Here is a 16,968-nt window from a genome sequence, read left to right on the forward strand (position 1 = left end):
GGCAAATCATCATAATCTTCCTAACAGAGACACACAATTCCACCTAAGAATTACCATTTTCCTAAACCAGCAAGAAGCCAAGTTTTCATTAGATGCTGAGATCAATCATCACTAAGTGCTCATATGTGCACCCTGGTAATTCCTTCTGAATTTCAAGGTTATTAATAATTTCCAAACTCGAGTTTGTGCTGGTATTTTAATATAGATTATTTGTACTCCTCTGTTGGTGTCATTTCTTTCCATTTAATCATTATCTTGTACAGGCTGGCACTAGTCCATTCAGTACACTCATGGGAACCAAGCCATCATCTCACATAAGACTATCAATTATGTTCTGAAAGCATACAATTTGATTCATGCAGAAACCACTGTACATGCATCATGGTGCTTTCATAAAGGCTCTTTTATTTACTCTAAACAGTATTGTTCCTTTCACTGTTTTTTTCATGTGGCAACTGTTTAACCTTCTTACGTCTTTTCAAGAAATCTTAAAGAACAAAAAGGAAATTCTGACCTTAAGATTTTTTTCCTTAGAAAAACATGCTCCTCTATGAATGGCTGAAATGAGGCAAAGCTTCAAAGTCTCAGCCTAAAGTACCATAAATACTGAACTGAAGAGATGGCTTTCATCCTGTTCTGATCCATCAGCAAAGGCAAGGCCCTCTCTGCCAGCTGATGTCTTCTTCACAAGTTTTCTCCTCGCGTTTATCTAAAAAAAAAAAAATACGAAGCCATAATTTCTAGTAGATCTCTTACTTCAGGCCTTTTAAAGGGATTCATACAGTAGAAGCTGGACACACACTCACACATTCACTCACACACACACTCACACCCTCACACACTGCCCCACTCCTTCACTCAGGATGATCAGGACTCAGCCCAGAGCCAGCTCCGCCTGCTCCCTGTGCTGCTGACTTCTAGAAGCACAAAGAGGCTCATGTAAGCCCAGCATCTGCCCCCACCATCAGAAAGATAAGTGCCTGCCTTTCTCTACCCCTTTTTAATAGGTCCATCACAGCCATGTCCACCTCCACTGCTCAAGCCCTATGATCCTATAGACCACACCACGTGCATCTTCTTCATACTCATGACTCACCCACCGGCACCAGCACACAGATTCACAGGTGCCTGCACACACATGCTCATAGCAACTTCAGGCTGGCCACCCTTCCATCTATAAGACCACAAACCCTATGATGAAGACAGCAGCAAGGAAGCAAAATCTCTTCACCTCCCCAAACCAGGTGAACCTGAGTACAGTGGAACTGGCACACACTTCTGCCTGGAAACTACCATGCAGGAGCCAGAGCCCTGTGCTTCTCCAAACACATAGTCATCAAGAAATAATGAGCACAGCTGGACAGTGGAGAGTACAGATAAACAATCACAGTACAGTTGAAAACTGCTCTGTGCAGCCGATTATCCAGAGTACCATGCTCTGCCAGGGTCAGTGAGGTAGAGAGAAGCTGTCACTCCCTGCCGTTTTTCTAGGATCGGCCGTGTCAACTCATGTAGAGAACTCCTCATTAAAAATAGCCCACACCAGAAACTGGTATCGAACATGAGAGAAGACTCTCTGAATGTATATTCATAACCCCATCCTTTGTGGTCTACAGCACAGGTTTGCCTGGATCTGCTTGCTATACTCCTGAGGATGAATTTTGAAACATGGTCAAATGATTTTGGTCAATTACTCACACTTTAACTTTTCAAAATAAACAAATGAGTTATCTTTGTGAATACTTCTTCAATGTGCATTTTTCTTAATTTAAGAATTGACCTCATATATTCCATCAAGCTTTTCCACTTACATATTTTATTAAATACTCTTTTATAATAATTTTTGTAATTAAGCATTCTTTGATAGCTTTTTGGCATTTATGATTTTAATTAATCCTTAAACATTCAGGTCTAAATAGGGACAAACTCATCTGTGGCGTGGATCTGATAAAGCCTGGGGAAGTCTAAATCCCACCTTGCATCATGGAGACTTAATTTTTTTTCTTTTCTATTATCAATATTTAATATACGAATTTTTTCATTCTCACTGATGTTTTCCAGTTCTTGGAGACTTTTGTAATGGTCTTTATTAAGTCTAGGGATGATAGTGTCTGACTGATTATGAAATATTATTTATCTCATTTTCAAAAATAGGCAATTCTTTACTAACACAGAACTACAGCCACATTGGTTGTTAGACACCCCATACAATTCTTATGATTACTCAACTCCAAATTTTAGGCTAACGGAGCATGGGCAGAGCTTATAATCTTTAGCATTCTTTCTCTGATAATCTTGTGAAGACATGTGTCAAGAGAAAAAGCACATGATATTGGTCACACAAGCAGATGTTTTGATATGAAACAAAAGATTGTTGACCGCCCTTGGCCTTTAACTGCAGGCTGGGAGCAATATAAGTTAAGACTATGCTCCCAAGCTAGGTCTTACACAGAACCTTCTCTCTAGCACCACCGTCAGACTTTGGATCTGTTGAAAGCTCCTTACAAGATCAAATGATCATTTAAACACTTTAAAAAGTGTATGATAATAAAATAAAAGCCCACCTTAGGATGATTTGAAAGCACATTCTGCAGTTAAAGAAAGAAATAAAAATATCCATCCCATGCATTGATGACATACTTTTATGGTCATGAATTAATGGCAGCAACAGACAATTAACATGTTTAGCTGTCTGATGATTTTTAGAAAGATTAGATTATGATCAATAATTCTAGTGGTAGAGATCATTTTGGCAGCTATTCCCTGGTTCACTCAGTTATATTTAATAATTCCATCCAACAAATTATGCCTATGGTTACTTAGCACCTTGGCAGTTTCAGTGAGAAGCTCTTTTGGCAAACGAGATGGCCTGAGAAAACTACTAAAAACCCTCTGTGACTGACAGGCAATTGGCAACTCCTTTGAAAACATTCCAGGATATATCGTATCCACCACATTCTATAGTGTAGAGCTTTGAAACACTCATAATTCATTTGTTTTTGTAAAGAACACTCTATACCCCACCCAAAGGTCTTTTGGACCATCTCACTGGAGAATTGACTTAGCCATTCATTCAGACATGCGTTTCAGTCAGATTCTAAGAGGAGAATCCAAAATTAGACTAACTGACAATGGAGGAAGATGAGATCAGGAGAGATTTCTAGAGAATGTGACCCCTGATTTGATTCCAAAGGACAAGTGGGTTGGATCTTAATAGAGGAAGGGGAGGAAATGTGCTCCAGGCAGAGGGAACAGCACATGGAAACAGACTTGCACTTCGTTGAGAATGGGGGAAGTGAGGGTGCCAGGAATGGGAAGGGTGGTGGGAGTGAGGCTGTAGCACAGCCATGAGAGAAGCCACAACGGACATTCTGCATTAAACCAAAGTGCCTGATCTTTATTCTGAAGAACACTGAAGTTCATTCAAAGATTTTAAAAGCAGAGACATGACATCATATGATTTGCCTTCTAGAAAGATTACTGTGGCAACAGTGTGGAGAATGAGAGTGGGTAAGACTGGAGGCAGAGGACGTTCAGAAGCTACTGAAGCAACACTGAGACGAAAGGGCACAGAAAGGTAGTGACATTGAGAATGGACAGAGATAGACGGGTGCACAGGTATTTAGGAGATAGGATTAGCAGGACAAATTGAAGATAAAGAAAAAGAGAACAATTAAGAAGAGTACTCAGGTTCCCGGTATGGGAGATTACATGAATAGTGGGGCCAGTTTTGGAAATCTGGAATCCTAAGGTGAAAATCAGAATCTTATGCCAAGATAACAAATTTGACCAGGAACAGTCAAATTTGAAGTGCAGATAGAGCTACCTGGTAGAGCCTCAGGTAGTCACCAAGGTGGGGCAACTTGCTTCACTGCTCTGCGCCTTTGTGTGAGTGGAAGGAAGGCTCAGAGAGGGGACAGTGCTACTGCCTGGCTTCTGGAGGCTTGCCTGACACTTGCCCCATCTCCAGTCACTTCGCCCACTTCCCATATGCAACTGGCCGCCTTCCACCTGTTGCCCCGGTGGTGAACCCTAAAGTGAATGTGTTTGTGTATGTCATGAGTCTCTGCAGCCTTTTAAATAGACTTTCCTGAAAATCTGGTTGTTTCTTCTGCCACCCAACCCCCACTGGTTTCACAACCAGAAGTTATGGGGACTCAACTTGCCAATTCTGGAATCCTGGGCTCTGCAGTCTGGCCTGGGGCTGGGATCACTCTCTCCCAAAGTATCTCTCCCATTTTTGATTCATCACATGTAAGTGTGTGACCACCCTTTGAGCCACCACCATTGGCCCCTCTCCACACCACACATCTCTGCACCTTTTCACCTGTCCCTTTGACTCTGCCCCTCCTATGCATCTAAATGGATGTGGCTTCTTTAAATCCTTGGTTGTTGGACTTCCATAGAGCTCGATTTTCTGACAGTTCTTGTTTGTATTTGTTTTGAGATATACCATGTTTTGCTGTGTGTGATGCACATCACATTTTTGTGTGCATTATACAATAGGATTATTATACCCATTATTATACCCATGATGTGTTATCATTATACTCAGGTATAATATGCATCTTTATTTGTACCTCAAAAATTTGGGCAAAAAAGTGTTCATTATACACAGCGAAATACAGTATTGGTCATATGAGGAGGCTAAGCATGTCTACCCCTCCATCTTGCCTGGAAGTCTTCAACAATCAGGTTAACTGCAACTCTTCCTCTCAGTAAGGATTAACAGAAAAAGTGGGTGGCAGAACAACAAAAGTGTTCACACCCACCCTTTCTCCCAGAGAGAAGGAATATTCCCCTGTGTATGGAAACATGTGGAGAAGAATGGAAAGCTCCTTCCCCGGTCAAGGGCAGCACCGTCTGAGCAGATCAAGTGGAAAATACAGAATCTAAAATTATGCATCAGCTGAGATCTTTTGGAACAAGAGAAATGTGTCAAAATGGATGTTGTTTAGAAGAAAAAATTAGCAGTTCTTTGCATAACCCAAGATGGAGAACAGGGTCAACAGATGAAAATAAAAGACAGAGTGATCAACTGTCCTAGTTTGCCAGGAGTGACGGCTACCACAGAATGCAGAATTTGTCGTTAAATCCAGGACATGGCTGGGCAAACAAGAACAGCTGGTCACCTGGGATGACAGATTTCAGCTGAATTAAAGGAAGACACCTTTTAACAGCCACAGCTGTCTAATGGGAGGCGACAAGTTTGCTCTCACTGGAGAAACTCAAACTCAGGTCAGCAGGAGGCTGCCAATAAAAGGAAGGTGAGAGTTGATGACCTTCCAAGGCAAACATGTCTGCGGAATCCAGGACTTCATGAGGCGTGTGTCAAATGAGGGGATAGATTCCATGAGTCATCAAGGAAAAGAGTTTCTTTACTTTCAGACAATCCTCATATTCTCTGTATTCATAGTTTTTTCTCATGGTTTACTGCTCATAGCTTAAAGCCAGTAGGAAGACCAGTGCTGGTACCCTGCCCCTGGGCCAGGCTTAGGGTCTCAATTAAAGGAGAATAACCAGGATCCACTCACAGGAGCCACTGCAAAGGAAACATAACATCCTGCTGTTGAAGCCTTTTCAAAATCTTACTGAAATATAAGCATTATCAAATTAATTTTTGGTTTGCTTTTGGCATCTCTGTAGTGACCTTCCTCTAAGAAATGTATTCATTCATGTATTTTGTAAAAATCTGTGTATATATATATATATATATATATACACATATTTACACAGTTTAAAGTTTAAAGGGGAGGGAAGAAAAATTTAGCTCTGATTCCAGTCTCAGTTCTTTCCTATTCTATTTTTCCACCCACCCCACCACACCTAATACACACATGCACACACACATTTATATTTTTCTCCTAGAAACTGCATTGCAAATAAGATGCTCTCTACAAAGGGCTTGGTTTTACTTGCCATAGTAGACTACAGTTTAATTAAATAGTGGTTGAATTAGGAAAGGGAAGTTAGTTCACACTCACCTCTCTCTAAGTTCCTTCTTAATTCATCAAGGGCCTGCTTTATTTTGTGAGCTGTGAGGTGGTAAATACTATAAAGGACATAGTCTGTGTTATCATCAACTTGTGAGATTAGCAAAATGTCCTTGTGACAATTAAATAAGTCCCTAGTTTATGACTAATTATGCCTTTTATATACCTTTAAGCCTGGGGACCAAGACCATTGATGACTTCTAGCTACAGGGGACAGACTCTGTTTGGTTTGCAGGAGAATGGAGTGGTACACAGTTATAAAAACAAAAACTTCTGTTTGGAATGACTATATATTCATATTTTTTTCAGAACAGCCTCAGTTTACTCCTGTTATTCCAGCATAATTGTTAACAGTTCCCAGCATTGGATGGTTAGTTAAACAATCACCCTACATGTGGTGCCTCTATTGGCCATGGTCAGAGTAAGGGCTGAAATTGCATCACCAGTGGTACTGGATTACCTGTCTCCATCCTTTGGAGTGTCAGGTCTCCAACAGACACACGCTGAGTTGAGATCTCAAGCAGATGTTATGCCTAAGTGCATATGGCAATATTTTTATTACTATTCAATCATGATTAAAAGTCATTTATGACCACTCAAAGAAAACACATAATAAAATTAGAATCCAAAATGTTTCCCGATAATACATTGTTTTGTTCTCATGTTTGTTTAACAACAGGAGAGGGAAGAAGAACATTGTCTGGTTGATAGTAGTGAATTTTTTAAGTGGAATATTCTTTTTAGCAGTGTTGTTCATCTTTCCTGTCAGACTGTCCAAACCCACCCTAGAAAAACAGAAAGGTTGAGATTCTCCTAGGAACACTCATTCTATTTTTCATTATCAGTATGCTTCACTGGATGGCCACAATAGAGGCTACATGACAAAAGTCAAGTCTGCAAATAACTGTGACCCAGATATTTAAGACTTCAGAAAACTGAAGACAAGATCTGGGACTTAGCCAGCTGGCCCCAAACTGGGAAATTTTCCAGGCTTATAGGGCAAGTAAAAGACTGTGACATTCTGAAACCAGCTCAGAGATGCCACCACTCACCGGCAACACAGTGACCTGTACTTCGTGCTTAAGAAGGAGATTTTAACGCTGAGGATCATATAGAAAAAAAAGAAAGATTAGAAATGTGTGACCAGAATGGTATGGATGGGTGGGAAGACAAGGAAGAGAAGGAAGATAGAAAACATAGACCCAAACTGAGGCTGGTCCTGTGGGGGACTCAGATCTGTCCAAGAATGAGGGCAGCTCCCCAGAAAGTCTCCTCGATTGAGGTCCTAGAGAGCTACACTAACACGAGAGAGAGTCCAACTGGCCAACTTCGTCCACTTAACAAAAGCTTTGTTGTCGGAGGGGAGAGAGGATTCTAAATACAGTATTGTGTCTATCACTCAACAACTCCTTACTGAGCATCTGTGATGTGCCAGGCACTGTTCTAGGTCAGGGCAGAAGACACAGTCAACAAATGAACAAACCCATGTACAAGAGAAATTCAGACAAGTGCAATGAGGAAAATAAAGGAGAGTGATGTAATGGCACCATTACAAGGGAAGGGAGGGAATATTTCAGCTAGAGTCATCAGAGAAGGTCTTTCTAAAGAGATGAGTCTGAATGAAAAGGGAGCTATCCTGTGAGTGAGCCAGCTGGTAAGATAGCATTGCATCGATTGGATTTGACCATGGAATTCACTGGTGACTTTACAAAACCAGTTTCATTGGAGAAGTGGTGTAGATGCCATGTAGGAGTGGGGTGCTGAGGTGGGGATACAGGAATGTGGGGCAAGGCCGTGGAGTTGGAAATTGCAGATAATGGCCCATCAGAGAGCAAAGCTTCCTCAGAATTGAAAGGATATGAGCAACTGTGTGAGTTCCTTCCTGGAACATTGCTGAGAGGGAGAGTTAGACACATGCAGAAAAGAGAAGGAAAGTGCTTATGAAATCAGCAGAGAATCAGATCCAGAATACATGTGGAGGCTGGTTTTGACAAGAAAAGGGATACACCCTCGGTATTAACAGGAAGAGGAGAAAGGAAGGGACTTCTGCAGGGCTGGTGTCATGGCTCTGACGGTGGGGAGTTGAAAGGGTTTCCATCCCATTGACTCTATTTTCTTAACAAAGTAAAAACAAGGCCAACAGTGAGAGTGAGGGCTAAGGGAAGGTGTGCAAAATGGGAGATGAGGGAAGAAAGTGTAAACCAATTATCATGAGAGTGGTTAAGTTTGGTAGGGAAATACTATACTGTAAAACAGTGTCAAGTGCCTACTTAAGACACTTAAATTTTATGGTTAATTTATCTAATGAAAAAATCAAGCTGCCTGGTTATTGATTTTTCTCCAACCATACACAGTTGTTCAGTTGTAGGTACAAAGAAGGTAGATAGTTAGGCTCAGCCTGTATTAAAGTCCTCCAGGGAGTGTGAGAGGCAGAGAAGTAAATAAAGGAACTGAGATTCTCTACATGATTATGATTTGAAACCAGAGATCCAAGCTGAGCAAAAAGACAAGTGAATAATACTTGACAGATAGTGAAGTTGTGGTGGAAATTATGGGGTGGGTGTCTCAGGGAGGATGTACCATTTCACTGCGGTGAAATAGTGAGGTCTGAATCGGTGATGTCAGAGGGGAAGGATTCGGGATGTGTTGTGGCACTGAATGGCTGAGGTCATGTGAAGAAGGCAGAAGAAGGAATTTCATAAAACTAAGTGCAGAATGAGCTACCCCACGCACTAAGAAAAAGCCTGGGGGAACTGAGGCAGAACTGGCTTCAAGAGCTATGAGCCCAGGATATCATTTCCAAATGAAGAGTACCAGTAGAATGTCACCAGGCCATGTGCAGTGATTAAGAACGTGCATTCTGGAGTCAGACCACCAGGGTTCAAACCCGCTTCTCCACTTTACACAGAGCCACCTTGGACAACAAAAATAGCAGCCAACACATCCATGGTATTTACTGAGCACTTTACAAGTATTTATACCTCACAATAACCCAGTGAGTCAGGCACCCATATCTACAGATACAGATGTGAACAAGTTTGGCCTCTGTAAAGCCCATAATGACGTGATAATGAGAGTTGCTACCTTATGGAGTTATCGTGTGTGTTCAGTGAAATAAACTGCACAAAGGGGTTAGCATACTACCTGGCTCAGTGGAGTGCTCAGTAAACGTTAACTGATACTGTTGGAGGAGAAGAGCAGGGCTGGCCTCACGGGGCAGAGCTTCAGCAAGAGGGAATAACGCTCTGACAGCAACCCTGGGAAGCAAGGACACTGACCCACTTCTGGCCTTGAGGAACATGGAACACGGAACACACACACAAATCAAATAAAAATCAAATCCTGGCTGAGAGGATCCAGCTAGCTTCAGGCAAAGAAAAGAACCAGAGGAAGGAGTCAGAGAAAAAAGCTAAGAATATTGGCAAGTTTGCTGCTCAAGAAAGAGGGGTGTTAGAGCCTGGAGCAAGCATGAGGGTAATGGAGGGTATCGGGCTGGAAGAGAAATGTACAGCGGAGTGCGGGTGGGGCTGAGGGTCCCGCAGGACCTCATCACACATGGGCGTGCACACACACACATCTGACAGGCTGACCAGATCTCAACCCTTGAGAAAGCTGTGGCCCCACTTTGTGGTAATGAGACTGATGGCCATAAAAATGACAGCCGTCCAAAGAGGAAAAGCTACTTGGCAAAACAGGAAACAGGTGGCCTATTTTCAAAGAGCAGTGTTTGCATTAATGTGACCAACAAGATTTAGCCTTGAATCCAGCAAACACTTTTTGAATGTTCACTGTATGGGGAAAACCCAAAACACCTGGAATTAATTTATTAAAAATTGTGTATTTATTCTTACATGTTTAAACTCCACTCACCTTCAAAGTACTGTCTAATTGATGCAATACCCCTACTGAGACATTTTTTCCACTGCTTGAAACAGTTTTCCAACTTACTAGTTTTGGTTCCTGCTAGTGCTTCTGCCATTTTTTGTTTGTTTGTTTCACCTTTTCCACATAGGCAAAACATTTCCTTTCGAGGACTTTTTTCATCCAGGAAAACAAACAAACGAAAACTCACTTGGGGCGAGATCTGGTAAATAGGGAGGGTGGGGCATGGGGGTCATGCTGTTTTTAGTCAAAAACAGCTGAAAACAGTGTGGGGCAACTGTGCTCATAAATCACCCATCATGAAATGGGCAAATGTGTTGACTCTTCAAAAAAAATTCACTGAAGTCGAATGCAGCCTTTCACAGCAGCAGCTAATACACGGATTCAGATGGGTTCCTAGACCACTCACCTGGTGCAGGAAGCCTGTACTACAAGAGGCCCACCCTCCAGAAGATAATTCCGCAGTTTTTTTTTCCCTTATAAGACATTAGACAGCACATAAGGTGGAATATTTCAGAGTCCTCCACCCTGTTTACAGCTGGGGATGTAATGATTACCTTGAAGGAGACAAGTCAAACGCATCTGCCCACACTCTTTCCCTTTGTTCCTCTCTTTGCAGTGGTTTCTCCTCAGTCTACCTCAGTGGTTCTCAAAAAATTACTGTAGAGAATCGTACCCTCAAAAACATGTGACCAATTTTGTATGGATAATTTAAAGGATTTCAAGAGTAATTCTGATTTTGCCTCAAACACTAACTGTACAGCCCTGTTCCAATATTCCTGTTCCAATATTTATTGATACATAGAGAGGCTTGCATTTTGGATGATAAGACAACAGGCAAGATGGATTGTTTCTAGTCCCATCTCCAGTGGTTGGAGAGCTGATCGCCCTAAAATCTCCTTTAAACTTTGGGTCACAAGGCAGTGGTACGTTGGCAACTTTCTAACAGAGTACTACATCCAAATAAAGAGAGGATGTCTCCTTAAACTGGCTTACAGAAGACAAATCTTGGAAGTACAGCTGAGGTCTGAGGAAAACCAGAGGTGGAAAGACATGGGATAGTGAGAGTGAGGCTTCTCATTAATTGATGAGACCTGTTTGTGTGTGTATATATACAGAGAGAAAGAGGGTGGGACAAAATTAACTTTAAAATTGTGAGTACACAAAGCAAGGAGTATATTCTTATTATTACTTACTTTATTATTTTCCATACTACACACATACATACAATGTTCTTGGTGAAACTGATATGAGGCTAGACCCCCATGTGATCAGGTAGGACAAGATTACAAATGGAAATTCTCAAAATCAAGAGAAATATTTGAGTGGTGGATTTTAGAAAGATTTGTAGGTGTTTGGTTGTTTATATCTTTGTTACTTGTTCACTTTTGATTTTTTTTAGATTCAAGCATCAGTAAGCATACCAGTTTATCTGTTTTTCAAGTGAACTTTGAATTGTAAGAACTTTTTGCCATTCCACAGAAGTCTAATATTATTTAAAGAACAGATATATGTTTTTTTTAATTTAATTATTGCTCAAGTACAGTTTTCTGTCTTTTACTCCCATCCCAGCCCACCCCCCAGTGCTCCCCACCTCCCTCCCATCCCCCCCCCCTTAGTTTTTGTCCATGTGTCCTTTATACTTGTTCCTGTGAATCCTTCCCCTTTTCCCCTGAAATTCTCTCCCCTCTTCCCTCTGGTCCCTGTCAGCCTGTTCTGTATTTCAGTGTCTTTGGTTATATTTTGCTTACTTGTTTGTTTTGTTGTTTAGGTTCCTGTTAAAGGTGAGATCATATGGTATTTGTCTTTCAACCCCTGGCTTATTTCACTCAGCATAATGCTTTCCAGTTCCATCCATGCTGTTACAAAGGGTAGGAGCTTCTTCTTTCTTCCTGCTGCAAAGATATATAAATGCTTATAATTGCAGCACCCAGCAATATGTTTTTAGACCCCTAATAATTACATGAGATTAAAATTACCGGCAATTTATTCACAATTCCAGGTAATAAAGACAAAAGTCAAGCCCATTATATTAGATCAAGTAGACAAAACATTTGGGTGACTGAATTGTTTTACTTCTCAACCATTACATTTGACAAGGTAGAGACAATATTAAAATGGCAATGGAAACTTGCTTGTGGTTGATAAACTTCATAAATGAACTCAGAAAACATGATAATAAAGGAATCTGTTCTTCCTGTAGATTTTGAAACTATATAGCTACGAAAATGATTATTGTGTTCTTTGTTAATAGAGAACATGTCCAGGTTACATTGTATTGTAATATTGCAGGTAACAATGCAGCCAAGAAAATGTTAATATCACTAAAAGAATACCTTAGAAAAAGATACCTTATAAATGAATCAACTTTTACATACATTACACCACTGAAAATACCTTAATGAGCAAAATTGCTTCATATGTAATTATCAGAGGACCTCGCACCCTGTCTTTAATAATGTTGGTGTACATGTATGTATTTGAAATACGTGTGGCTAGCAGACACAGACTTAATTTCTAAATTATATCCTGGACCTAAAATTCTATACTTGGGAAATTCTATTGTCAAAATCTATCAGAAAGAAAACAAGCAATCATCATCACAATCGATTCTATTTTCTAGATAATGAAATTGAGTGGCCCTGTCAAATCTCAGTGTAAGTTAGAACAGAATCTCAGAGTTCTTTTTATGACTCTAAGAAAACAGCTAATTTTCTTTTCATCCTGATTCATTCTTCTTCCATTTATTGAGCACCAATTCTCTATCAGTTTCTGTGTTTGCAGACACTGGAAGATCAGAGATAAAGGTCCCTGACCTCCAGGAATTTGAAGGGGAAAATAATTTCAATATAAATGAAAAAGTTCTATGAGCCAAGTACAGGATTTAAAATGAGCTCACAGGACAGACAAGTGAACTGCTCAGAAGTTTCTTTAAGGAGCTGATTTCTGAAGGATACATGTGTATGAAAGAAATAGGAAAGATGTACCAAACAGTAGTAATAGGATTGTCAAACATACACAGGAAGATGAAGACTTGGCCTTTTCCAAACTGATGGTGTGAAGACAACAAGAAATACATGGCAGAGTGCATTAAGAAAAGAGTTTGGAGAGTCAGAAAACAGCCAAATAAAAAACATTCTTTATTTCTGAAGACAGAAATAGTTATTTCTAAAGAACTATTAAAGATGTTAAACTGAGAATGACATGATCTGATCATTGTGTTTTAAAAAATAATATAATTTAAGGAGAAGAGTGGATTTTTAATACATTTTATTGATTATGCTATTACAATTGTCCAGTTTTTTCTCCCCTTCATTCCCATCTGCCCTTTATCCCCCTCCCACCATCATTCCCCCACCTTAGTTCAAGTCCATGGGTCATACACGTAAGTTCTTTGCCTTCCCCATTTCCCATACTATTCTTAACCTCCCCCTTGTCTATTTTGCACCCAACATTTATGCTTCTTATCCCCTGTATCTTTCCCCCATTCTCCCCCATCCCCCTCCCCACTGATGGACTTTGTTAGACCAGGGCTGGATTTAGAGAAGAATAGTACAGTGACTGTTATCCAGGAATGACAATGGTCAAAACCCAACCAGTGACAAAGGGAAAGAAGTCAGAAGATACTGAGTATGTATGTCAAAGTGATGAAACTCTGCCACTGATTAGACATGATATGAAGGAAAACATTGAAACCTAGACTGCGTACGAGTTTATCTTGGATAACTGGATGACTCCTGGTCCATTGAAGGAGAGAGCACACTGAAGAAAACCAGGTTCAGTAGAGATTCCAGTTTGACCAGGTTCCTTTGAGGTGCCTGTGACACAGTCAAGGGCAACAGTCCACACAGAAATCTGGGATGTAATGTGGGTCCGAGGGTCACCAGTATGCAGGTCATAATGGAAGGCCAGGAAAGTAAAAAAAGCCTTTCATAGAGAGTGTGTAGATTAAGTGAAAGGTCTGAGCACAGAGCACTAAGAAATACCAATGTTTACGGAAAGGTGAAGGAAGAGGATGCCAGACACATATCGTTGAAAACCATAGAAATTTGTATAATAAAGAATGAGAATATTTCATAGACAAACTGGATAATAATACTGAACACTGAGGAGAGATACAGTAAGAAAACAGATGAAAAGTGTCACATTTAGCAACCAGGACCCTGATGATTTGGAGAGAGAAATTTTAGTTAAGTGATGAGAGTGGATTGCAGGGAATTCAGCAGCAAAGATGAAGTGAAGTGGTGGAGACAAGTAGCTACTGGGGAGAAATTCAGCTATAAATGAATTGGAAAAAATAACCTAGTGGATGAAGGGTGCTGGAGAGCCGGTGGGGGCTTTGTGGGAGTGTGGGTTTGTGAACGTATTTGGTTTTTCTGTTTTTGACTGAGAGACCTCCCCGGGGTTCTGGGCTGAGGAGGAAATCCTGACAGGGATGCAGGAGACGGGAAGAGTCAAAGGGAGGGATCATAGTCGTCGGCAAAAGATACTCAACCACACAGAGAGGAGTGGGATGGATGGAACGACGGAAGACTAAGTCCTGACAGTAGGAAAAATAATCCCTCTAAAACGAGGGAGTAAGTTGCACTGTGGTCTAGCAGGAGCGATCTTAGTAGGAGGGGGTGGACAGGCGAATAGGAAGTTGAGAAGGTTGACTCCTGAGAGGCTTTCCGTGGTTTGGGGGACAAAGTAAGTGATCTGCTGAAAGCCCTGGGGAAGCCTGTGCGCCCGGGGAAGCATTTCAAAGTCTGAAGTAGCTTCATATATTTATGGATGTGCTTGTTTGCTTATTGGTAAATAGCTTAATAAAAAACTAATAATTTCACCATTTAAAACTTTGTCAAAATGAGTTAAAAACCATATTTTTACTCCCCTAACTTTTGTGTCTTAATTTCATTTGAATCTTTGTTCTCTGCCAATAAGCAGCACCAGCACTGTAAAAATATTCCACACAATCAGCAATATGCTTTCTATTAGGCAAATTGCAACACTGCTGTAACAAATATAAAAATTATTGTCCCAATATATTTGCCTTATGTTTACATTTACCATACATTGCATTTTTCTCCAAGATGGTGGGATTCCTTTCTAATACCAGGGGTACAAGACAGGCATGAGAATATTTTAATAGGAAATTTGTGTAAATTTACTTTTTACATGAAGAAAATACAATGTAACCACAGTATGCCTAAAGCCTTAACAAAGAATGTTATAATAAACTGTGACTTGTAATTTTTCTCTTATCCTGTCATTTTTAACTCCACTTTAATTGCATTTTTAATTATCTGAAAGAGAAGAGTAAAAACAAATAACACAATGATTTGCACATAGCCGTAGTTTAGCTTAGATTACAAATTGGTGATACATAACTTTGGTAATTGAAATATGCTACATGAGTGAGATTTTAAGGAAAAAATCCTGTATTTCATATGTGGTTAATAGTTGAATTCCTATGAAGTCACTTTCCTAAGCCAAAAATGATGATTTAAATCTAAGCAAGAAAATTTGGTGGAAGTCTCCCAATAATTCATTGAGAATGTAAATGCAATGAACTATAAATTTACATCACTTGCAAAGACTGAGCTGAACATTTCTCAAAGTAATAAATGTGCTCAATATTTTTTATATAATCTGTTTCTTTCCTATAAAGGACAAATGGCTACTGAGAATGACAAAAGATCAGGCAATCAGAGCAATGCTCATATAAAATAATTTAGCTGTGCCAAGTAAAGATTGCTGTTAGATCTATAATCTTGAATTTGGTACAACCCTTCCACAGCACTTCAGTAACTGGATATATCAAACTTGAGTTTAAACCATTTTCACTTTACAATAGTCAAGAATCAGTCATTGGCAAAAATTTTCAACACTGAACCCAGTACCTCTTTCTAGTGTTTACAAGAGTTGTATTGCGTTGGTGAACAGAAAGGCTACACATATAATTTCCCAGTTATAGTACAGTGTCTGATAGTAGGAAATAAATTTATAATTATAAAATGGGCAATCTGTTCATGAACTTTACCTATTAAATACAAATGGCACAGTTTCAACAAAATAGTTAATTTCAATTAAAATTCCTTTTTTACTACCTAGCTTCTTTTACTTACAAATGTAATTAAACAATCACTTTAAAAGTCTGAAAGTAAAAAATGAAAAATGGAGTTTATTTGTGCTTTCTCTTCTCAACCTTTAAATTTTAGAAGATTAAAGTGTGGTGCTTCGGGACTATTATATAACACTAATTGTAAAGTACTTAGTACATGTGCTATCCTTTATGTCTACAACGCTCTTGTAAAGAAAAACCATGTAAGTGTTCTGCCCAGTAGCAATGCCGTGAAATGCCGGGCAAACATTCGGAAAACAGCTGGCCAGGCCAACTAATGCAGTGTCAGAACACGGAAGACAGGGAAAGTTACCTGGCTCAAAGGAAGATAATTAGTGTCCAGTCTCGGATTAGAATTAAGTTTAAGATTAGGGTTAAACCTTATTGTCCTTTCTATCTAATTAAGCTAATCAGCCATCATACAGTGTTTACTTTTTTTAATTTTTATGTTTAATTGTGGTAAAAAAAATTAAAAATTTTACCATTAAGTGTACAGTTCAGTAGTGTTAAGTACATTCAAACTGTGTTGCAACAGAGCTCCAGAACTTTTTCATTTTGTTAAACTGAAATTTGTTACCTATTAACAACTCCCCATGTCTCCCGCCCCACAAACCCCTGACAACCACCATTCTACTCTCTTCCATTGAGTCTGGCCTGCTGTCTCATGACAATGAAACAATGTATCATCCGTCTTTTTGCAACTGGTTTGTTTCACTTAAAGTAATGTCCTTAAGGTTCATCCATGTTGTAATATGTGAAATGACTTTCTTATTTTTAGGCTGAAAATATTTGATTGTATATGTAGACCACATTTTCTGTATGCATTCATCCATTGATGGACATCTAGTTGTCTTCCACCTCTTGGCTGTTATAAATAATACCACTATGAACCTGGATACACAAAGATCTCTGAAATCCTGCTAGTATTTACTATTTCTAACCAAATAATTATAAACTAAATAAATCTGTTTATAAAACACAGACCATTGC

The 16,968-nt window shown here is 39.7% G+C and overlaps 1 long non-coding RNA gene across 2 annotated transcripts in view; it reads right to left on the minus strand.

Annotated features, from left to right (window-relative positions):
* Positions 1 to 514: 514 nt before the first annotated feature.
* The window catches only part of LOC128627376 (uncharacterized), a 30,340-nt gene continuing 13,886 nt past the window's right edge, over positions 515 to 16,968 (minus strand). For both annotated transcript variants that reach the window (XR_008391559.1, XR_008391560.1), the window contains exons 2-3: positions 11,627 to 11,770; positions 515 to 709 (exon numbers count right to left, since the gene is read on the minus strand). This is a non-coding gene — a long non-coding RNA (uncharacterized LOC128627376). The remainder of the gene's footprint in view (positions 710 to 11,626; positions 11,771 to 16,968) is intronic.

Source organism: Artibeus jamaicensis, unplaced genomic scaffold (genome assembly GCF_021234435.1).
Source record: "Artibeus jamaicensis isolate MK-2021 breed Jamaican fruit bat unplaced genomic scaffold, CSHL_Jam_final contig_387, whole genome shotgun sequence".
In the NCBI taxonomy this organism is placed as follows: domain Eukaryota; kingdom Metazoa; phylum Chordata; class Mammalia; order Chiroptera; family Phyllostomidae; genus Artibeus; species Artibeus jamaicensis.